Below are 23,551 nucleotides of genomic sequence, written 5' to 3' on the forward strand. Positions count from 1 at the left end.
GGCGAGCGGGAGCCGCGCGGTGCGTTGGGAGGTCGGGCAGCCGCGGGGACAGCCGCACGGCCTTCACCCCACCGCCTCAGGAGTCAGTAGTCTTTCAGAAAGAAATGAGCAAAATACTTTTTTTTCAAACTGCTGAAAAAAAATGTGCTAAAAGATGAAGCAAGGATGATTCATGTTGGTCTTTGATAAAATACAAATTTACTGGATTCAAATTATAACATCCTATCTCCTCATTGTACTAGACTCTGACTGAGGAGAAAAACAAAACACAAAAATATCTTCAGCTTAGTGGAAATATTTAAAAGTCTCAAACTATCTTCAGCCTGTCCCTTGTGCACCAGATACAGCATTTCCTGAACTCCTACTGTTGCAAGCCCACCTCAGTATCCAGCTCTGCATGAGATCCATTAGGTAGAGGCCTCCATCACCTAGGCTTTCTTTTGCTCTCTCAGGCCCATGGTTTGTTTTTGTTCCCAAAGTCCCTAATGAGGGGGAGAATTGTCAGCTTACTGGAGTCATTTTGCCTGATGGCTCAGAGAGCTGGAAGTCCCTGGGGGTTTCTGCCAATCCTACAGCACCCAGGAACCCTGTGCAGAGCATTTACCTATGATTGACAGGTTCAGGTATCTGAAAGCCCAGCTAGTTGATTTTGTAGTGAATAAGGCTTGGGGAAAAGGGAACGCAGGGGCCACCTTTTAAAGATCTACATAGAAATGGATAAATCCTTGCCACAGAAGGTCCAATTATGACAGAGAGTGACACATGTGAGACTGTGCAGAGGAAGACTAAAGATGTTCTGCTTGCATGGGCAAGACACCCATCATGGGAGAGACAAGGAATCAGAGAAGGGTGGGAATTAGACCAGGTGTATGCAGTAGCTTCTAATCATGCTATCATGTTGTAATCACGTGGTGAGCCTATAACTACCATGAATGGCTGGTTTCTGTTCCTAGCAATCTCAGTTTGAAGTGGCTTCAGGTGGGTTTGGAGCATTAGTAGTTTTCAAAGTACCCAGGGGCTTCTAGCCTTTGGCTAGAGATGACAAGGAATGTGAATGTGCTCAGGTCACCAGCCTAGAAGTATCCCAAGCGAGAACCTTCTTCATAGAAGAGTCGTAACAAGAGACATTGATAGAATTCTTCCTCTTTCAATGATCATATTTGCACAGCAGGGGGAAAAATGAAGAGAAAAAGATAGAGCAACTTTCTCCTAGACCTCTGTCCTCAAAATGTAGTGAGAAGCACACAGTTCTCTGTGACCTGTAGCATGGACAGTAAACTGAGTAAAAACGCAGGGGCTGGTGTTGTGGGCCCACATCTCATATGAAGGCAGCTTTGAGCGTGGACAACTGCCCTTCTAGTCCAGCTACCAGCTGATATGCCTGGGAAGGCAGTGGAAGATGGCCAGTTACTTGGGCCCCTGCACCCACATGGCCAACCCAGAGGAAACTCCTGGCTCCTGGCTTCAGACTGGACCAGCTCAGGCCTTTGTGGCCATTTGGGGAGTGAGCCAGGTCATGGAACAACTCTCTCACGGTCTCTCCCTCCTCCACCCCACCCCTGTAGCTCTACCTCACAAATAAAATAAGCAAATCTTAAAAAAAAATCAAAGAAACAAGAACCTTTGCTAGAAGCAACCAGCCCCTATTATTTCAGTACAATCTCAGTAGTAAGTGCTTACAGTCTTGATTTCACAACGCAAGCCTGGAGCAGGACAACAACTTGAAAATCTTTGTCTTCAATGAGTCTTTTCAAGAAGAAACTATACAGACAGTTTGTAGGTCTTCTTCTCCCAAAGAGAACCCAACAGCAAGGAAACCAAACCTTTAGGGAATAGCTTCTGGGTTTGCATTTGCCTTCCCTGCAACAGATGGAACACATCAAAAAGCAAACCCAAAATCCTTCCCTAAGAAGACTGGTTGACAAGAAACACCTAAGGAATGAGAAATGAGCATTTTTTCACTTTTCATTAAAGAATTTTTGGTTATTTCCTGAAGATATCCCTGGAATGCCCTAAGGAGAAATAACTTTGCAGAATGTTGCTTACCCTGGGCACAGGGCATCAGCCAAGATATATGCCTTGCTCTTTAGTTGGCAATTTCCCTTTTTCTGTTGGAGCTCCAACATGTGCTGAGTGTGTCCTGTGGCTCCCAACCCCTTGCCCACACTCTCTTCTACTTTGTCCCTGGAGTTCTTGGCGCTGTCTTCACTGGTGTGCTGTCTTCACCACAGCCAGAGCTTTGCCTTCTCTCCCAGGAGAGCTTTCGAGCCCTGGTCTTAGATGGTGCTGCTTGGAAGGGCTTGGGTGGCCAGTGGAGGATGGCCCAAGTGATTGGGCCCCTGCACCCATGTGGAAGACCTGGAAGAAGCCTCTGGCTTCAGCCTGGCACAGCCCCAGCTCTTGAGGTCATTTGGGGGGGTAAATCAGCAGATGGAAGATTTTTCTCTCTCTCCCTCTCTCTGTCTCTGTAACTCTGCCTTTCAAATAAATAAATAAATCTTAAGAAAAAAAAAAAGCTGTTACATGAAAGCTATAGGCCCATAATAATTTCACCACACACTGGAAAGTGGAGAGGTGAACAGCTTCTCAGTTCTGCAGGCTCAAATGCCAGGAAATGCCAGCCTCTCCAGGATAATGGACAATCAGTAGACACTCGCAGACTAGTTTTCCTGACATGCGCCATCAAACAGAGAATGCATCTCTGTCAATCACCACCTAACAGAGATCACCCCAGAAGTTCACTTGAAACATGACACTCAGAAACCCCCTGCGATGCCCCTGGTGGGAGAAATCATGATGCAAAAATTAAAAGAAAGAACAAAAGCCTTGGTCCAGGACCCAGGTTCAGCATGCAGGAGTCAAGAGCTCTGTTTCTGCGCATGGGAGAAACAGAAGAACCAAGGAATTATGAGCCCATAGCGCTAGGGGCCAGGTCAGCCTGTCGGGTGCAGGTTCCTTTGGCTCCAGTGATGCATCTCACATGGACAGATGGTCTGGGCAGAGCCCCAGCAAACATCTGGCAAGGAATACTATGGAGAGAGTTATCTGCATGCTCACTGACCACGGTATAGCAGGAGAAGACACACAGGCTTCTCATCACTTCCTGTGGAAGCCAAAGCAAGATCTCTGAAGATATAAAGGAAAGCAGGAGAACAGGTGTCTGACACCATGAGGATTCCCCTCTGGAATAGTGGCTTGGCTGAAAGCCATAAAAGAGGTCATCTGGCAGGGTTCTTTGGATGCATGTAACCAGGTCATCACAGACAACAGTTGCAGTTATTGGAAGTCTGCAAGCTAGCTTACAAGTTTAGCTGTCAACACCCACAGCTGAGCAGCTGTGGGGAGTGCCCACCAAATCCTCCTGTTGCACCAAGCTCTTAGTCAAGCAGGGGGGCCCACTCCCCTTGTTGGAGGTTCAAGATCCCTGAATAGTAAGCTTGTGCCTACAAGTAAGTGAAGAGAGGGACACTAATGGAGTTCATAAACCACCTGGAATATGACTTAGTGCCTTTCTAGAAAAAGAGCAGTTTCCAAGTTGGCTGATATTCGAAGCCATGTATAACAGCCATAAGGAAGCAGTTGCACAGGCAACGCTACACTGTGGACACAGCTGCACAGGGGCTAAAATGTGCATGATACATCTTCCTAGTGCACAATACAACGACCTCTGTGGTGCTCTCATGAAGCCAACCAGGCTTCAGAAGATTTTGAAAGTACTTGCACAGAGTACAGAAACTTCTTTTTACAAATTATTATTTATAATGGTGAGAACGCTGTTGATAAAGCAAGCACAACTGAGGCACACGCTTGGGGACCAAACACTGCTGTGGGTGTTGTATCACAGATGTCAAATGCAAGTCCCCCAACGGACCTCACCGGCGCCAGCCCATTTGGCCCGAGGACTGGTTTCCTCCAGTATGTGTTTCAGGCCTCCTGGGCTCCCAGCAGGTGGTCTGGGAGAGTGGAATGACGTGGGGAGGTGGCTTTTGTGGGGACAGCAGACAAGTAAAGACGAGAGACAAGAATGTGCTCCGCGGGCAGCACCTGGTAAAAATGCAACAGCAGCCGTCCCTGGGTGGGCTCGAACCACCAACCTTTCGGTTAACAGCCGAACGCGCTAACCGATTGCGCCACAGAGACCCAACTCTGAGAACACAGGGACCGATCCTTCCCCGGGTCAACTTCCGGCTTTGAAGGGAGACGTTTCGGGCTTTAGAGCCCGGCCACCGCCCAGAGGCGAGCGGGAGCCGCGGTATGCGCCACGCTGGCAACCGGTACTTAGGGTGGTCGGGCAGCTGCGGGCCAGCTGCGTGGTCTTCTTAGCCTCAGGAGCCCGCGCCTGGCAGTCAACGCGGTCCGCCTGCAGCCGGTTCCCGCAAACTTTAAGCCTGGTTCCATGGTGTAATGGTGAGCACTCTGGACTCTGAATCCAGCGATCCGAGTTCAAATCTCGGTGGGACCTTTGCCTTTAACTTACTAAACTGCCATTTTGATCATTTAAATGGGATTTATTACCGCTCCCGAGGTCCTTCCGCCTTGTAAGGGACAAGAAGGCAGCTCTGCAGGGAACAGACTGCTCTGCCCTCGATGCCTCCAGTCCCCGGCCGCCTCTGGAACCTCATACGTTCATCCAGCTCTAGGGCACTCTCTGGAGTCCGCGTTCCAGAAATGGGTTCTTTACAACGGCCAGGTCCCCAGGACAATGACCGAGCCTGGGGGATCCCAGTCCTCGGCGAGGCTGGGGCTCCTGCCCTCGCCATGCACGAAGGGGCGGAGGCACACAGGGCGCCCTTGGCCCTGCTGGGGCTGAAACCTGAGCCCGTGGGGAAATCACCCACTGCTATCAGGGACAGGTGGAAAACGCCGGTGTCTGGACCGCGGATTTGGATCCCGGCAAAGTCTGGGTGGGACCTACTCGAGTGGGTAAAAAAGACTCTTATCCAGGACACCCAGGATTTCTGGGCGGGAGGAGCAGGGGAGAGGCCGTCTACAGGTCCCAGGAGAGAGCTCCCGCCCTGGCACTAGGCTCCGCCCAGGGGGCTTTGCAAAAACCACCTTACATCAGTCAATGAAGGACTCTTTGCAAGAAAAGGCATATTTCATTAAAAGAAGAAAAACATCCTTGTGCTATAATGTTTGTTAAAATTCCTTTCAGAGAAAGTGCAAGTGAGTCCCAGAACGGAGAGATGTTTGTGTAGAGGAGAGTAGCCCACAATATTTACCCTGCGTAGGATTTGAAAAGTACATAACCTGCTTTGCACGGAGGATTTGCACACTGCAACTTAGTAGCCACCTGCTCTTCCACTTATCAAAGCCGGGGGAGAGTGCCAACGCAGTGCCCCACGACCAAAAATTCTGCAGCCGACAAATCGCACAGCCTCATACGCCCCGAACTCTTCACACGCGCTCACTTTGCGCCCCTCACGCCCCTGGGTGCCCTTCGACCTGAAGCACGCACAGCGCACGTATGTGCCGCCAGCGGTGCCGCGCTTTCTCCCACAGCACTGGAAAGCGGTCGTGAATCTGCAGCAGGTCCCGGCCCAGCAGCCCCTGCTTGCTCTATCTACGTAGCTCAGACCCTTACGCGACGTCACGGGAGGCGCCCCACCCTCCCCGCGCCCAGCAGCTGCTCCACCAGCAGACCCTAGGCGAGCTCAGAGTGACAGCTGTGCCCGCCCCGTCCCTCCAAACCCCACCCCTGCGGGCGCCCCGGCCCAGGCCTCGGCCCTGGTCTGTCCGGACTGCGCCCATTCTTACACTGCGTCAGGCTTAGGAGTTTTGTCCGAGTGCCGAGCACCCTTTTCGAATTCATCGCTCTCGATACACGCAACATTTAGGGTCATCCAAGAGTATCTTTATACGGGAACTAAGCAAGACCACCTTCAGCACAGTGCACTCACGTGTGCGTAGCTCATTATTTACGTGGCTTTCTTCTGCCCAGGCTCTGGCTCTGCTCTGATACAGCTTCCTCATGGAAGTACTCCCAGCACAATTTCTGGCGCAACGGCTAAAAGCAGTGCCCTGGACCCCTACTACGACCTGCGGGCCAAGCTGGAGAGGAGCCAGCAGAACGTCTAAGACCTGAGAGAAAAATTCCTCACTGCCAGAGCTACTGTTTACTTCCTGCAGAGGCACGGAAGGTCTGCAGAGTTGGGGGCCCAGACTGAGAAGTGGACACTCTCCACTGTATCTTCCCTCTCCGTCGTCACAGTGAACTCCCTGACTGTGCTCTCATGGAAGACCCAGGTGGAGCCTCCGTGTTCAACCTGTGCCCAGACCTGGCTGTTGTAGGCATTTGGAATCTGACTCACAGTATAGCAGATCTCTCTTTAAAAATAAAAGAGGAGCATAGCGGGTAAAGCCACTGCCTAGGGGGCCTGCGCCATGGCTCACATGGTTAATCCTCTCCCTGCGGCGCCGAATCCCATGTGGGCGCCAGGTTCTAGACCCGGTTGCACATCTTCCAGTCCAGCTCTCTGCTGTGGCCCGGGAAGGCAGTAAAAGATGGCCCAAGTGCTTGGGCCCCTGCACCCGTGTGGGACACTAGGAGGAAGCACCTGGCTCCTGGCTTCAGATCGGCGCAGATTTGGGGGGTGAACCAACAAAAGGATGACCTTTCTCCCTTTCTCTTTCTCTCTCTCTCTCACTGTCTAACTCTATCTACAAATTAAAAAAAAAAAAAGCCACTGCCTGCAGTGCTGGCATCTCATATGGGTGCTGGTTTGAGTCCTGGCTGCTCCACTTCTGATCCAGCTCTCTGCCTGGCCTGGGAAAGCAACAGAAGAAGGCTCAAGTCCTTGGGCCCCTGCACCCATGTGGGAGACCCAGAAGAAGCTCTAAGCTCCACAAAAAGTGAAAGATTTTACATCCCCTGATTCCCTCCCCAAGTGGCTAAAACTGACAGGGCTGGACAGGCCAAAGTGTCTCCACTTTGGTGGCTGGGTTCCAAGTACCTGAGGTATCTTCCACTGCCTTCCCGGTAGCTCACTAGTAGGAGTTGGATGCAAAGTGCGGCAGCCACAACTTGAATCAGCGCTCCCATAGAGGCTGGTGGCCTCAAAGACAGACGTGTAACCTGATGTCCAAAAATGCAGCTCCCAAGAAAGTTTTTTAAATCTTCAAACTATTCGGGGATTACTGAAACTCCACACAGGAGAACCATCAGTCCTACAGTCCTTGGTGTCCTCCCAAACAAGGAAATCACTGCTGCAATTCCCAGGTCAACGTTTCATTGAAGAAGCCCCAGGGCTTGCTGCTTGCAGTGGCCCATGACTTAGATGAGGCCTAGGAGATGTGAACCCTGGCATTGCCTCATTCAAATCCAGTCCTCTCGTCACGTTGCTCTACCTTCCATGAGCTTCTCGTTCCTCATCTCTAAACTGGGGAACACTCAGGAGTCCAAGGAGTACAGGAGTGACAATCTCTGCACATAGCCTGGTCCCTGGGTTTCCTGTGTGGTGGAGGGGACTGTGCGTCCTCCCCATAGACAGTGACCTCGGCTGCATGGCCACCTGTCCGCTGAGGAGGGCGCGACTCTGTTTCCTCAGGGTGTGAGGAGTACAAAGACCTCATTGCATCGGTGCTGGAGGAGAAGCCTGACTTTGAGGAGATGCGATCAGCTGCGAGGCTGGGGTAAGGAGCAAGTCTGTGCAAGGAGAAGTGGAAATATCCATGGCTGAACCGGACCAAGACTATCAGTGGGGTTGTGGGGTTGGGGTGAGGTAGGGCGTGGGGTTCTCCATGAAGTAACATATGGGTAAAACGGATCTAATGCCATGGGAGGACACAACAGTGCATGTCCAACTGTGTGTCCCTGACCCATTTTCTTAACTTTCCTGGGCTGGCTCACCTGTAAGAGAACAGTGCTGACAGCATCTCCTGCAGAGGTTCTCGAGGTCACACTCACCTGTACAAATGGTTGGCACCATCTCTGACACACATGGAATCTCAGTGATCTGCTGTACTTGCTAGACTTGCTCTTTCTTATAGACATGGTGACTGTAACTAATGGCATTTTCTAAAAAGATTTACCCTATGTTTGAAACTCTCTAGGAACGGGCAATGCTGGCCTTGAGAAAAGTAATAAATCATTTTCTAGGCAATAGCTGCTCAATTATCCAGTTCCCAATAGCACTATAGTGCTTTAAAAATGAGTAGAGAGGAAATATTTTTAAAATCAAAGAGTATTTGTAAAAGCTGGAAAACATCTCTTGTAGGAAAGTTCGTTAATGGTGCCAGTGCCATGGTGTAAATGTTAAACTGACACGACACCAGTATCCAGTATTTGTAGAGGTTCGACCCCCGTTACTCCTCTTCCAAGCCAGCTCCCAGATGATAGCCTGGGAAAAGCAGCGAAAGCTGTCCCAAGTGTTGGGCCCCTGCAACAAATGTGGGAGAAGAGGAAGAAGATCCTGGCTCCTAGCTCTGGCCATTCCCTGCCCCAGCATTTGAGGTCATCTGGGGAATGAACCAGCAGATGGAAGATCTCTCCCACACTAGCATCCGTCTATCCCTTTTTGTGTAGCTCTGACTTTCAAATACACAAATAAATCTTTTTATAATTATTGAGACCATTGCAGGGCATGAGGGCTGGTGCTGTGCAATAGTGGGTAAAGACAATGACAGCAGTAGTGGCATCCCATATGGGGGGAGGGTTTCTGGTCCCAGCTGCTCCACTTCCAATGCAGCTCTCTGCTGCAGCCTAGAAAAGCAGTAGAAGGTGGCCCAAGTCCATGTATTCTGCATATGCATGCGACCCAAATAAAGCTCCTGGCTCCTGGCTTCAGATCACATCAGCTCTGCTGTTGTGGACATTGGGGGAATGAACTAGCAGATGGAAGGCCTCTCTCTTTCTCTCTCTTTCTCTCTCTTTCTCTCACTTTCTCTCTCTCTCTCTCTCACTCTGCCCCTCTCTGCCAGAATGTAACTCTGCCTTTCAAACTAATAGATAACTCTTGGAAAAAAAGACCATCTCAGGAAAATTGCTGTCCCATGAAAGGCAGGTTGTGTACATGGACTGTGGAGTTGGGTGAAGCTTTCCCGTGCTCCCTTCACTCTCCTCTATGGGCCACTGTGCGTGCATCAGATGCTCTATGCCAGTGGTGGCAGGGTGACTCAGGTGAGATGTCAACCAGGAACACTGAAAATCATCTGACCCACCCAGGACTGCACTTGACACCTGAGCCCAGCGCTGTTTTCAACCTATATGCCTTTTCAAGGAGAAGCTTCTAGGCCTGTCTACACAGATGCTACAGCTCAGTTCAGACAGACGTTTAGAGGAGTTGGGCCCTCTTCCTCCCACTTATAGCCATCTGACCTCCAAACCGTGTTCATGCCTCTGACTCTGTGCACGGTCTGCATCTGTTGGCTTATGTGAGTGTGGTTCAGTAAAACCCAGGTTTCTGAGTCCCGCCTTTATCACTCTCCTCTGCTTCCATCCTCATCTGCCTCCTGTGTCTCATTTGGTCCTTGCTCCGAAGGCTCCTCGTGGATCCTAGGGTTCTTCTGCCTCAGCCCTCGCCTTCCACTGCTCTCATGCCAAGGCCACCATGCTGCATCATTGGGCTGGGCCCCAAAAGTGTGATCGAATCTCACACATGGCCCAGTCTTCCTCATATTGCAGCACCGGGTGTGAGAATGATGTGAATGTGCTGGAGCTGGGAAGCAGGTGACCATGAAGCTTGTTCCCCATCAGCCTGTCAGTGCAGCCCTCAGGCCCTGCAGTGGAGTTCAGGAAATTAGCAGGAAGCCTTCCCTTAAGCAAATGTGAATGCCTTGCCTGACCATAATTCTCTCCTGGACAGGATGCACCTCCAACCTCTACTGGCAGGTCCTGGATTCCATTGTTCAGCTGTATGATGAAAACATGGTCCTCAGGGAAAAATACCAGAGACTCCCAGTGTGCAGGAACCCTGCGTGCAGAGGTAAGTGGTGAGGGCACAGCGGGAGGTCTTTGAAAATGTTGCCTTCAATGAGTCTTCTCATGAAAGAAACTACACAGAGAGCTTTTAGGTCTTCTTCTCCCAAAGAGAACCCAACAGCAAGGAACGCGAACCTTTAGGGAATAGCTTCTGGGTTTGCAATTGCCTCCCCTACAATGGATGGAACAAATCAAAACCAAACTCCAAATCCTTCCCTAAGAAGATGGGTTGATGGGAAACATCTAAGGTATGAGAAATGAGCACTTTTCCACTTTTCTTTTTTTTTTTTTTTAATTTTTTTGACAGGCAGAGTTAGACAGTGAGGGAGAGACACAGTGAGAAAGGTCTTTCTTCAGTTGGTTCACCTCCCAAATGGCTTCTACAGCCGGCTGGCTGTGCCAATCCAAATTCAGGAGCCAGGTGCTCCCTCCTGGTCTCACATGCGGGTGCCAGGCCCAAGCACTTGGGCCATCCTTCACTGCCTTCTCAGGCCACAGCAGAGAGCTGGACAGGAAGAGGAGCAACGGGGACAGAACCGGAGACACCATCGGGGCAAGAACCCAGACTGCTGGCAAAGCAGCTCACTAGGCTAATCCTCAACATCACATTTTATTAAAGAACTTTTTGGTTATTTACTGAAGATATCCCTGGAATGCCCTAAGGAGAAATACCTTTGCAGAATGTGGCTTTCCCCTGGGCACAGGGGCACCAGCCGAGAGCTATGCCTTGCTCTTTAGTTGGCAATTTCCCTTTTCTGCTTCTGCTCACTTCTTTCCCCCAGCCCTGCCCTCTAACTGTACGAGAACATTGACAAGTCTCACCAGGCAAAGCGTGTTCCTGTCCCAGCCAAAGTCACGCTCACCCTGTAGATCTTGTCCAGCTTCCTCCAGGTGGAAGCCCTCCCTCCGCCTTCCCTGACAATCTGTGATGTAGCAGAACCATGTTGGTGTCCAGCTTGGGTTTTTCACCTCTGGGTCATGTGGGTTTATTCATTAGCCCCTTGTCACCATGATCATCTCACAGTCTTGTTCTTGTCCAAGGACCCTGGTGGCTCTCACACTGTAGGGCTCTCCCTGTGGCCCCACCCTCCTATGAAATGGATTTAGGAAAATTTTCCTGCAAATTGTCTTCTCTGTGCTGTAACAAGGCTGTGAATGTGCATGTTTGAGATATGACTCTCATCCCGGGACCTGACAAAGACCTTTATTTTCCCCAGGGGCAGCATGGAGGGTTAACTGAGGCTGAGGAGGAGCTGGTGGGGGTCTGGCTAACTAACCTGCAGCAGCAGCTGGGAGCAGGGCTGTTGGCATCGGGAGGTGCTGGGGCCCTGTGTCCCATACCACGGGCAGCTAGCACACTTCAGGAGACTCTGCCTTGCATGTGCTAGCGCCACCATCTCCTTCCGGCCTGTGGTCCACTCCTGTCACTTCTCCCCTTCCCCTCAGTCGGGCTCCCCCTGGCCTCCATTTCCATCAGCTCCAGCACCAGCCCCAGGCAGTTGTCAGCAAGAGCACACAGAAGATTGTTCATGAGTTGTTTTTGTTTGTTTGTTTATCTATTTCAGGTAACAACTGAAGTATTAAATGACTTGTTTAATTTCAATACCAAAAGTTAAGTCACCAATAATTCTCCAATTGATGAGAAAATAAAACAACAAAGCAAGTCTAAATCAAAGAAGTCACCATCTCTGAGAACCAAATTACACCGCAGGACCAATGGACCCTTTGCTTGGGGAAATCCCAGCCCTTCCATCTACAAATGTGATAGCCCCTAAGACACCAATGCCCAGATCAGGAGAGGATCCGCAAAGGCCCTCATCCTTTTCCCTCCCAACTCCAGCCTGGAAAGAGCAAGGATTTGGGTCCAGGAACGGGCAGAAAAAAGTCCCTACAGATGGTTTACCAGCTCTCTGGCACATGTTCATGTTCCTTGAATGGTAGGGTATAGAAACCTCAGAAAATAAATTTTATTTAACGTACATTTTGTTGCCTATCTTTTTTGTACAAGTTGAAATTAAAACTTTCTTTCTCCAGCTTGATCAGCAATGTCAATCCTTTTTAAAGGTGTTGTTATTTGGAAGGCACAGTGACATGCACACACACATACACACACAGAGAGCAAAAGGGAGAAAAAATGAGATAGAGATGAGAGAGAGAGAGAGAGAGAGAGAGAGAGAGAGAGAGAGAGAATCACTTTTTCTTGTCCACTGACTTGTCTTTGGCAATCCAACATAAAGCTGGACATCTTTGAAACACAGGAAGCCCCAGGCTTACCAGACCTCTAGGCTAGCAGGCTGATTCAGGTAAGCACCAGGAAGACACTTCCCCCACACCTTGGTGGGGGAGGGGCCTTGGATGAGAGTGTGCTGCAGATGGTGATCTCCATGTGCTGGTTCAGTGAATGCTGACGTCCATCAGCGACAAACATAAGGCAGAGCCCCACAGTTTCCATGCTGGGCGTCAGCCTGATCTTGACATATTCCTGTTAAATTTTCCTGCTGACTTTCCAAAGCTCACTCTTTACTGCACTATAGTGATGGAGTTTAAGCCACATACCTAGTTGTGTAGCGTGGGGTATGTTGCTTGTGGGACTAGTCAAGCGGCAGGGGCCTGAGTGGGAATTGGAGATGACAACAGCAGGCCCAGAGGGAGAGTTGGGAAGAGCATGGGAGCATAAAACGACCCTTCCCTGACCGGGAATCGAACCCGGGCCGCGGCGGTGAAAGCGCCGAATCCTAGCCACTAGACCACCAGGGACACACAGCAAGCACTGTCTGGTCTGTTTCCATAGCAGCAGCGGCTGCGTTGGACACGCGCGTCGGAGAAGAACTAATCCATGTTACCACACCTGCGCCTCGTCCCGCCTTCAGGGAAGCCCTGGGAGGCCGCCCCCTGCAGATTCCCGCCAAAGGGCGAACCGCACCGGACGCACCAGGAGCCCCTTCCCGCAGGCAGCCTGGCGTCCCGGCTGAGCTCAGAAACCACGCAGCCTTGCGGAGCAGACAGCGGGTCTCCGGGGAGGTGTGTACAGGCGCCAGGGCACCCGGGGGTGGCCGGCGGGAGGAAGACCCGAAGGCGCCCCGGGTACAGGGAGCTGAGTTGAGCCGCTACGAGCTCCGACGACAACGCACACAAAGCAGGGACACAGACGCCCGAGGGAATCTCTCCCAAGCAAGGCCTTGAGATCCACAAAGACCACCACGAGCCCGTCCCCCAAACCCTGCCGCCCCTGAGTGTTTCCATCTCAGCTGGAGCTCGGTCCCCATCCTCCCCACGCTCAGAACAATCCCAAACACGAGGGCTCTGGCGCAGGGGCGTTCCTCGATTCCACATCTAACCCGCCAGGAGCGCGTGTGTTCCTGTGGCTCGAGGACGGGCCTTGCTGTCACCCGCTCCTTCCTCCTGGTGACGGAGTTCAAGCAAGCGGCGCGGACCAAGGCGAGCAGACCCATGTCCCTCGCGCCCCCTGGGAGTGGCACTGGGCTGTCCTTGCGCGCCTTCGTCGGCTCTGTCCTCCGCTTCAGCCTCTGCCAGGCCTGCTCCGGGCGCAGGCACTGTGGCGGGTACCCGGCAGCTCCCGGGGCATCCGGAGGAGGAGCTCCAGCGGCTCCTTCGGGGACGTGCGGGGACGCAGCGTGGCGCAGGCGTGCGGGGCCGCAGGGAGTGCGGGATCCCCAGAGGCTGGCGCCCGTGCTGCTCCCGCAGGAGAACGGACACTGGCCCCTTTGTTCCGCAGGACCGTAACGTGTTCGTGGAAACGCGGGCTTTGTTATCCTGTGTGGATGGGGAAGTGACCGAAGGCGGCGGGAAGGGGACGAGAAAGGCACCACATTGTCTCATGAAGATACCAGGGCACAGGCTTCATCTGCATGGCTTTCGGGGAAATATTTTAGCAGGTGCTACCGCGGTTGGTTTCCGTAGTGTAGTGGTTATCACGTTCGTCTCACACGCGAAAGGTCCCCGGTTCGAAACCGGGCGGAAACAGAACTCTTTTCCTGAAGCCAGGAGAATAAGAGCAGAGTGAGGAGGAGAAGCGGCCGTGTCCACGTGTCCACGCAGCTCACATCAACCAGACCTCGTTTCTCTTCTCCCGTGCTGGCCATTGTCACCCCGCTCCGGCCAGGTTTACAAGAGGGAAATGCTTTCAGGTTTTCTTTCCTTTCTTTCTCACTTTCTCTCTCTACATATTTCTCTTCTTTTCTTTTAAATATTTCTTTGTTTATTTATTTGAAATACAGAGTTAGAGAAAGATGGAGACACAGAGAGACGTCTTCCTTCTGCTGGTTCACTCCCCAAATGGCCTCAACAGCTGAAGCTGAGACAATGCACAGCCAGGTGCCAGGAGCTTTTTCCAAATCCCCAGGTGGGTGCAGGGGCCCAAGGACTTGGCCATCCTCCACTACTATCCAGGGAAGCAGCTGGGACAAAAACCGGAGCCGATGGGGAAGCCAGCGCCGCACACCACAGTGTAGGCTCTTCAGGTTTCTTACAGTGAATCTTCTCCATAGGTCTCAGTCCTCTGCCTAAGCTGACACTGAACCAGTGCTTTCTGGTTTGTGAGCTCCAGAGGGGAGCTGAGGAGGGGCCTGCTTGTCTTCCCATCCTATGGGAGCACAGCGGCAGAACCCACTGATTGGTGGAGAGAACCTGAATTTAAATCTGCATCTGGATCTCAAACCAAGCTGATACTGTCAATATTCCTCAGGCACCCCGGTTGAAAGTGTATATTTACATTAACCCACCCTTAGCCTAGAGGATCCTCAGGACACTGTGAGGGTTGCACGCCCCCTCTGAAGGTGCAGGCAGCCGACAGTTTAAAACTGGAAATCCAGCGTGTGCTGAGTGCGTCCTGTGGCACCCAACCCCTTGCCCACCCTCTCTTCTGCTTTGTCCCTGGAGTTCTTGGTGCTGTCTTCACTGGTGTGCTGTCTTCACCACAGCCAGAGCTTTGCCTTCTCTCCCAGGAGAGCTTTAGTGCCTTGGTCTTAGATGGTGCTGCTTGGAAGGGCTTGGGTGGCCAGTGGAGGATGGCCCAAGTGATTGGGCCCCTGCACCCACGTGGGAGACTCGGAAGAAGCTCCTGGCCTTCAGCCTGGCACAGCCCCAGCTCTTGAGGTCATTTGGGGGGGTAAATCAGCAGATGGAAGATTTCTCTCTCTCTCTCTCTCTCTCTCTCTCTCTCTCTCTCAGTCTCTGTAACTCTGCCTTTCAAATAAATAAATAAATCTTAAAAAAAAGAAATCTGTTGCTTGACAGCTATAGTCCCATAATAACTTCACCACACACTGGCAAGATGAGATGTGAACAGCTCCGCACTGCTGCAGGCTCAAATGCCAGGAAATGCCAGCCTCTCCAGGATAATGGACAATCAGTAGACACTCGCAGACTAGTTTTCCTGTCACACACCATCAAACAGAGAATGCATCTCTGTCAATCACCACCTAACAGAGATCACCCCAGAAGTTCACTTGAAACATGACACTCAGAAACCCCCAGCGATGCCCCTGGTGGGAGAAATCACGATGCAAAAATTAAAAGAAAGAACTAAAGCCTTGGTCCAGGACCCAGGTTCAGCATGCAGGAGTCAAGAGCTCTGTTTCTGCGCATGGGAGAAACAGAAGAACCAAGGAATTATGAGCCCATAGCGCTAGGGGCCAGGTCAGCCTGTCGGGTGCAGGTTCCTTTGGCTCCAGTGATGCATCTCACATGGACAGATGGTCTGGGCAGAGCCCCAGCAAACATCTGGCAAGGAATACTATGGAGAGAGTTATCTGCATGCTCACTGACCATGGTATAGCAGAAGAAGAAGCATTGGCTTCTCATCACTTCCTGTGGAAGCCAAAGCAAGATCTCTGAAGATATAAAGGAAAGCAGGAGAAATAATTGCTCTGATCTCATAATGATACCTGCATGGACACAACCATTTTACTATTGCTCACTCATTTTGCAAGCTTGGGGGGGGGGGTTAGATGCCTACAATTATGGGCTAGCTACATATATTACAGTACAGAGATGCTATGCATATCTACACTGAATAGAAAACCGAATTACATTGCTTTGAATACATGGTGCTGGCAGAAAACTTAACTAAAAAGTGAGTTTTGAATTAATTCAGAGCAATATTTGGAGTTCAAGAAACAAATCCCTAGGAAGATATTTATTTCAGCCATGGAAGTCCAGCATTCCATATGGGGTTCAGTGACTTTCCTACTTGTTCTTCCATCAAAAGCTCAGGAAACTTTGGGACCAAATTTTAGAAATGATACACATAACTTGGATATATCTCATGAACATAATGGGCATAATTACCCAGGGGTGGGGGGAAGCCAGGTACAAAAAAGTACACAAGGGCACTTCAAAAACTTCATGGAAAATGAAATTAAAACATTTGCTTTGGTGAAAAAAAATTTTAAATCCAAGCATTTTTTTTCATGATATGATTTTTTTTGGTGAACTTTGTGAAGACTGCTCATCTGAATGGATTTCCAAAAAAAAAAAAAAAAAGTTACAGCCAAGGAAACTTATCTTTGACTGCCATTTTCCAGTATATTTTGAGTACCCTTGTACAATCATTGACATGAATTTTAAAAGGCAATTGTGAGCTCTGGTGATAAGACTCAGAATAGTGATTAACTAAGAGAGAGAGAGGGAAGGAATGGCTTGGAAAGGGGCTCCACACACCTTTCTTGAATCATAGTAATCTTCTATAACTTGACCTGGATGCTGACTGCATTTATCAGAATTAAACATACCGCAATACTCACTTCTTTTTAAAAGTGCTGTACCATAGTGCAGTAATTTACAATGTGTACTGCAGTGCAATAATTTATTGTTCCCATAAAAACTAGGATACAGGGAGTGGAGACAAGCCAGTCTGGACCACGGCTTTTTATTTTAAACTCATTCAACTCATTTTATTCTAAACTCATTCAGTTCATTCTAAACTCAATCTGGCTTCGTGTAAAAAAAAAAAAACAGAAGAAGAAGAAGAAGAAGAAGAAGAAGAAGAAGAAGAAGAAGAAGAAGAAGAAGAAGAAGAAGAAGAAGAAGAAGAAGAAGAAGTCTGACTGGTATTTGAAATAGCTCTCCCATCTCCCTGGGTGAGACCCCAGTGGATAAGAGTGGCCATCAGAGAAGGATGTACTTTTCTCTGGAGGGAGGAGAGAACTCCCACTTTGCGTATGGCCCTGTCTGAACACTGATGGCGTTTGCAGAACTCAGAAGGCTTCCATGGCCTAGGCAGCTCATGTCAAGGGCCTCAGGTGATCACTGACGTCACATGTAAGAGTGTTAATTGTTAAATTAACAACAGGAGTCACTGTGTACTAACTGCCCATGTAGGATCTCTGTTCTCAAAAGAACTACAGTATTAACATTAATGGTAAAACTTGATCCCAAAGATTTGCTTTGTTCTATTGTGATATTATGCATCATAAGTTCTAGTTATGTCTAAGTGTCAAACTCCATTGCCTGTGTGTTTAGGTATTTCTTTAAAGTTTATTAGGTGCCTCAAATGTAAAATCTTGTGAAATTCCTAGCTCGTATGTTTTAACATAGGGTTAGATATTTAAAGACAGCCGAGGAGATTTCTCAAAATGGCAAAATTCTGTGGACTTGGGACTCCAAGATTTGGATCCCGAGCTTTCTCGTGTAGCTTTAAAGATGCCCTGATGCAGTCTCCGTACGGAAAAGGGTAGCTGCAAAAGTTGTTCCAGAGAACTAAGGAGTTTCTAACTAAAGCTCCGGTATTGGGAATTGCTGATGACAGGACTCTATGGAATTGGAATTCCAAAATTCAGATTCCAAGCTTTCATATATAGCTTTAAAGAGGCCCTGATGCAGACTTTGTACTGAAAAGGGTAGCTACAAAAGTTGCTATGGATTCCAGGATCTGGATTCTAAGCCTTGTGTTTGCTTAAAAGCCTCTGAAACAGACACTGTGCTGGACAGGGGAGCCGCCAAGGTGTTCCAAGGAATCAAGGAGTTTGTGACAAAAACTGCAACATTAGGAATTCCTGAGCAAGCCATTCTTCAGATCCTCTTCAGATCCGTTTCAGCGTACATGACAGGGACCTTACCAGGTGCTGTTGAGCAGGACTACCTCCATGAAATTAGCATTAAACTTCTACCTCTTAAGTCTCCACAGGTGAATGTGAATGACATGACTGACTGTTCCTAGAAGCCAACCAGAAGCCTTAAGTACTGCAAAGCAAAAGGGATAAGTAAAACTTTTGCCTTTGTCTCCTTAAGGCAAACATGCTGTCCCTGCCTTTCTTAGTTATCTCTGGGGACTGTTATTGACGATAAAGCTACCTAATGCTTTATTCTATTGCAATTCTCTATACTCAAGCTAAATGCGTGTATAATCTACATAAGGATAGCCTATCACTACCCACTATCTGGGAATCTGTAAGCTATGTTGTTTTCATCTAAAGGGGCACCCACCTACAATTGGTTTTGCTTATACTAATTAACAACTTATGTTTCAGAACTCGACTCCTGGGAGTAACTGACCATGCAGGGGACACAGACCTTGGCAATGACTGAGACTGCTCCAGCTCACAAAGCAAATTTGTTAGATAGGATAGACAGAGACTTCCAGACCCTGGATAGGCCAGGGCCTGTGCTACGCCCCTCAATAAGCAGGAAGCAGTTACAGAAGAGATGATTCAAAGTCCATCCACTCCCCTTAGGATTAAAGGGATGGAGTCCCTGAGGGGGGAATGAAGTAGGCAGGCATATAGGTTAAAATCCATTAGGTCTGTGAGCTGGAAGACCACGGCTTCGCCATGCCCCTGTGTGACCTCACGCCCTACCTGATACCTTCACCAAGCCCCTGTGTGACCTCATGCCCCTACCTGGCCACACCTGGGTGCCCACCAGCCAATCAGGTTAATTAACCACTCCCCTTTGGAAGTGGGTTAAAAGCCTGGGACACGGTTTCTCCAGGCCCCTTCTCTTCTTCCCTGGCCTCTTCCCAGGTGGGGGCTTGCTATAGTCCTGAGCCTCCAGGCTTCCTGGGCTAGATGCTCCTCCACGTGGCTGGTTCCTTGTGCGCGGTATGAACCCAGATTTCTCTCTCTTAAAAAAAGCTCTTATGCACCTTTCGCACTAAAAAAAAAAAAAAAAAAAGCCTCTCCCGGGAGAACTGCTACAGCCACATTATTTCATTGGTGGAAGCGCCTGCTGCGTGGTCCTTGAGAGGCAACAGTTCACCGTTGGGGGTATTTCCCGTCCAGTTGTGACAAAGAGCACGTCTAAGTTTCCTTCTTTGACGCGACCTGCTCCGGGTTTGTGCACGGTGAGGTTTACTCCTCTTCGGATCGCTTTGAGCCAGGGACCTCCCTCCGCGCCAGTGGCTGCAGGAGTCCAAGGCAAGCGACACCGGTCCCTTCGCTAGCTGCGGCTGGTAGGCGTCGCGGTGTCCCGGGCTCGAATTGCAGACCTCCAGGCTGGAGAAGCTTGCTGGCAACCAGTGTGCCGCCTATCATTTGGCGACTTCAAAAATAAAACGAAATACGCTCTTCGCTGCCTCCTTCTTGGACCTGTAGAGATCCTTGAGCGTTTCTCTCCCATGCGCGTCTCCGCTTCTTCCTCCCGCTTTTTCCACACAGTCACGATTCCCACGCCTGGGATCTGGCCGGTGCTTCCCCGCAGGCCTCCTGGGAGGTCTCCTTGTCTCAGCGACGCCTCTGCTTTCTTTGGCTCCTTTTCCAGCGTCTGCTTTTGGCGCGGTCACTCACCCGCACCAGTCGCACCGACCTCACGGACTCCGCCGAGGGCAGCCGGGCGGAGCGCGGAGTGGGAAGCGCCGGCACAGAGCCCACGGGCGCGCTCGGACCCCGTGGGCCCCAGCACGGCTCCCGCGGACTCGGTGGCGGACTCGGGCGTCCCTGGCGTTCCGAAGCAGGCGAGGGGTAAGGCTGGGCCAAGGCCACTCGGCAGCCCTTCTGGTGTCAGGGTTTCTAACGGGACAGACGCGACAGGGTCCCAAACACTCCCGAAGCTTGGAGTTTGCAGTTATCTTGCAGCGAGGAGGCCAAACCTAGGCTTTCAGTGAATGCCTAGTGTATTCTGAAACCGGAAACATGATACTTCCCGTGTCTCTGTGGCGCAATCGGTTAGCGTGTTCGCCTGTTAAGGCGTCAAAGAAGGTTGGTGCTTCGAGCCCACCCAGGGACTAGTCAAGCTTTACTTGTAAAAGGAGGGTTAGTGCGTTTGTGGTCATTGTTACAAATATGTTACTGAAAAGAAGACAACAACCTCCTAACCTGGGTGTCTTGTCCACCAGATAGTACAATCTTAGCGCAATCTTTGTCAACTTGCCATTCAGAAACATCTCTCTAAGCATGCTCCACATAAAGACCATGGCCCCTTTTCACTTGTGCCTAACATAAGAAAACTATCACGATCCACAAACCAAGAGGCTATTCTTCCCATTAGCATCCTGTAACTTCAATGCTATTGTTAAGTTGATACATCTTATGTGGTAGGAGTAAGGAGATGAGCAAGAGAGACTAACAGGGAGAGAGAGGAAGTGAGACAGAGAGAGAGAGAGAGAGAGAGAGAGAGAGAGAGAGAGAAAGGAAGAAATACTTGTAACTATTACATGCTTGTTTCTGCAACTGGTCTCATACAAGTCTGGTATTTGTAACTGCCTTCTTTCACTCAGTTCCATGTTCCTTTGCTCTCTGCAAGCACCTCAGCTGGTCTTTGTTATTCACCTGGTGTGTGTGGGTGGGGGCGGGGTGGGGGTACATGAACCTTCATTCCTGAAGTATCTGGATCATTAACAATCCTGTCTGAATTGAGCTGGTTTGGTTTTCCACTGACTTATCTCAGGACACGGTTGCTCTAAGAGATGTCTAAGAGATGTCCAAGGGATCTCCTGTGCTTAGACATAACTCTTCCTTGCCTGCCTCCATGGATGGAGAAGCAGTTCAACTTGCCCTTGGCAATCAGGGTCCACCAACCTAGCCAGCACGGTAGCTTCCTTTTTTGCTTGTGGATTCAGAGGCATAAGACGCCCAAAGTGGCTGAGTGGCAGTCTTAATGTTCAATAGAATCATTGTCTGTTGATGGGTACATTCCTCCCTTCTGAACTAAGACTTCCAGACCAGAAGAATGTGAAGGCAAAGGTAGAGAAAGCCAACTATTGCTGATGTATTACTAGCAGTAATAATGAGTGGTGCCACTTCCATTTCCACTCCTTGGTCCCTGGACCTGTGAATCCTGGCTATGGGAGAAACAGCACCGCCTGGTGAATGGTTGCCTGGAGAACCTTGTCCCACATAGCTGGCATGGTAACTGAGGCTTCAAGAGGTCATTCCACTGTTCTAATCAGACCAGAGGCTTCAGGATGTGAGAGAATGTGGTGAAATCAATGAATTCCATGAGCCTAGGCCCACGGCTGCAACTCATTTGCTACAGAGTGAGTTCCTTGACCAGAAGCCACGCCATCGTCACCACACTGTGAGTAAGGCATTCAGAAAGTCCATCCATCCAATGTTACGACTCCTTCACTATAATCCTATACCCTTAATATCAATTTCCACATGTATCTCATGTGTTTCTGTCTTTGTAAATTGGAAGAGTCACGTAGCTCTTTTGGAATATACTGCACCTCCTTAGGGGTTTAGAAGACAAGTGTGGGTGAGTCCATGAGGACTCCATATTCTGTTCTGAGGCCATTGCCTCAGAGCAGAGCACTGAAGGCTCCCCAGGCAGAGTTGAGTGAATCTCCTCCAATGCGTGTTGAAAGGCTCCTTTACTGGCAAGGAGAACACAGCAAAATTTAGAGCTTTGATGCCTGCGTCTTCACCTGGCTTTTCTCACATGTGCCGCTTTCACTTCCCATGATTCCAGCCCTTCTCTATCGACTCCCTCACTTAACAGTGGACACCGTGCAAGTTGGGTGCCAGAGTCCAGCTCCAGCCAGTCCAGCATTTCCTGAAGGTGTGAGAGGCGTTGGCACAGGAAGAAATGAGAGACACACTCACAGCAAGGCTGAAGGCATGGCTCTAGCTTTCAGGTACCAGACTTATCTTCATAGCATAAATCACATGTGATTCTTTCTTCTTACAATAGCAAGTCTGTTGTCAATTTCCTTAGAACCATTGACCTTGTATTTTATGGTGCCTCTAGATTCTATGTCTACATCTAGTTACAGTTTCTTTGATTTTCCGGGGGCATATTTAGAGCATGGGTTACAATCACAGACAGGTGCGAGACAATGGGCTGCCCACACAAGCCAAGGCCTGGAGTGCTGTCCAGCTATGCAGAAACTGGCTACACAAGCTAGAATAGTACCTGCCTAATCTAATGTTTACCAGAAGCCCCAAGTTCAAAGCAGGCCCTTTTTAAAATGTATCCCCTCTTTTGTAGTTCTCTCTGTAACTCTTTATTTTCTTTATTGCACTTAAAATTAGAAATGCAGCAATCCTTAGCAGAACCACCAGGAAGCTCTGGCTTTCTTATGCAGAGTGTAGTTCCCATCAAATCTAAAACCACCAAGAGGACCACAGCTGTCATTCTCACGCCTTGCTGAGACACCTTCTGCTGTGACCTTGTCAGCCAGCCTAAGTTGCCTTGGCCTCACCAGTTGGCAATTCAGTTTGCTTTGTTACTCAGCCCCTCTTCTCAGGATGTGTGGTTTCCCCCAGTCTCAGCTCTCAGGCTACAGGGGATTGAGGTTCTTTCAGGGAAGAGAAAGGAAATTTTAGGTCGCTTATCTTCGGTCAGGAGGTCTACATGTTCTTCCTCAACATTTGACTGTTGTTTAAAGATAAACACTTTGTTTTCTTTTATTAAAGATGTAATTTTCAGGCCAACACCTGTTGACACACACACTGCGGGGGACCTGGACCCATTCTCAGAACAGCATTGAACTTACGGAGGCAGAGATGGCGGCCCAGGCCAAGAAATCTGGTTCACGGTGTCTGTGCCCCAGGCCCTCGGGTGCGCCCCCCGGCTCCGAGGCTCCTCTCCTGCCACAGAGAGGCGGCTCAGCGCTCAGCCCAAGGTGCACTCTGTGATCAAGGACCTGGGTGTTCTTGAAGTTTTCAGGGACCGTCCAGGAGCCTAGGTGGTAGTGGCAGTGGCTCCAAGAACCAACATTCCAAACTGCAAAAACTCTCCTACGCTCTTATTGAGTGTAGTAACTTTGAGATATCACTAAAATTGTGTTGCTGCTTCATGGGCTCTTGTCATCAGTTCAGGATCGCCTAGACAAGGGTCCTAGCACCAGCCTATTCAGTGCAATTTTGCAGAGAAGTGTAAAGATCCCAAAAATGCAAAAGACATACCTGCATTGGCCGGGAATCGAACCCAGGTCTCCCGCGTGGGAGGCGAGAATTCTACCACTGAACCACCAATGCACCTACCACTGCTGTATTCAAAGTGGTCACTCCTGAGAGTATCCCCAAAAACAGCCATTGTTGCAAAAGAGGTTTATTGTAGTGTTGAGTCAAAGCTAACAAACGCACCCACACAGAAGTATTTTAATAGAAGACTTTCACAAAACTATCAATATCAAAATGTCTAACTTTACCTGAAGCAACTCAAAAAAGGTTCTTTCCAACTCTATGACAGATCGCCACAGTGAAACATCAGAAATTCATTCAGGTTGCTTGT

At 49.7% G+C, this 23,551-nt stretch overlaps 5 non-coding genes across 5 annotated transcripts; 2 read left to right on the forward strand and 3 right to left on the reverse strand.

Annotated features, from left to right (window-relative positions):
• Window positions 1–4,066: 4,066 nt before the first annotated feature.
• Window positions 4,067–4,140, reverse strand: TRNAN-GUU (transfer RNA asparagine (anticodon GUU)). The gene has a single exon. It is a non-coding gene; the product is annotated as a tRNA-Asn (tRNA).
• A 250-nt stretch (window positions 4,141–4,390) lies between these two features.
• TRNAQ-CUG (transfer RNA glutamine (anticodon CUG)) lies at window positions 4,391–4,462 on the forward strand. Its single transcript has one exon. It is a non-coding gene; the product is annotated as a tRNA-Gln (tRNA).
• An 8,142-nt stretch (window positions 4,463–12,604) lies between these two features.
• Window positions 12,605–12,676, reverse strand: TRNAE-UUC (transfer RNA glutamic acid (anticodon UUC)). The gene has a single exon. It is a non-coding gene; the product is annotated as a tRNA-Glu (tRNA).
• A 1,154-nt stretch (window positions 12,677–13,830) lies between these two features.
• TRNAV-CAC (transfer RNA valine (anticodon CAC)) lies at window positions 13,831–13,903 on the forward strand. Its single transcript has one exon. It is a non-coding gene; the product is annotated as a tRNA-Val (tRNA).
• Window positions 13,904–23,224: 9,321 nt separating this feature from the next.
• On the reverse strand, window positions 23,225–23,295 carry TRNAG-CCC (transfer RNA glycine (anticodon CCC)). Its single transcript has one exon. It is a non-coding gene; the product is annotated as a tRNA-Gly (tRNA).
• Between the last annotated feature and the right edge of the window lie 256 nt (window positions 23,296–23,551).

This window comes from Oryctolagus cuniculus, chromosome 7, assembly GCF_051225735.1.
Source record: "Oryctolagus cuniculus isolate XC-2025 breed Fujian yellow rabbit chromosome 7, ASM5122573v1, whole genome shotgun sequence".
Lineage (NCBI taxonomy): Eukaryota > Metazoa > Chordata > Mammalia > Lagomorpha > Leporidae > Oryctolagus > Oryctolagus cuniculus.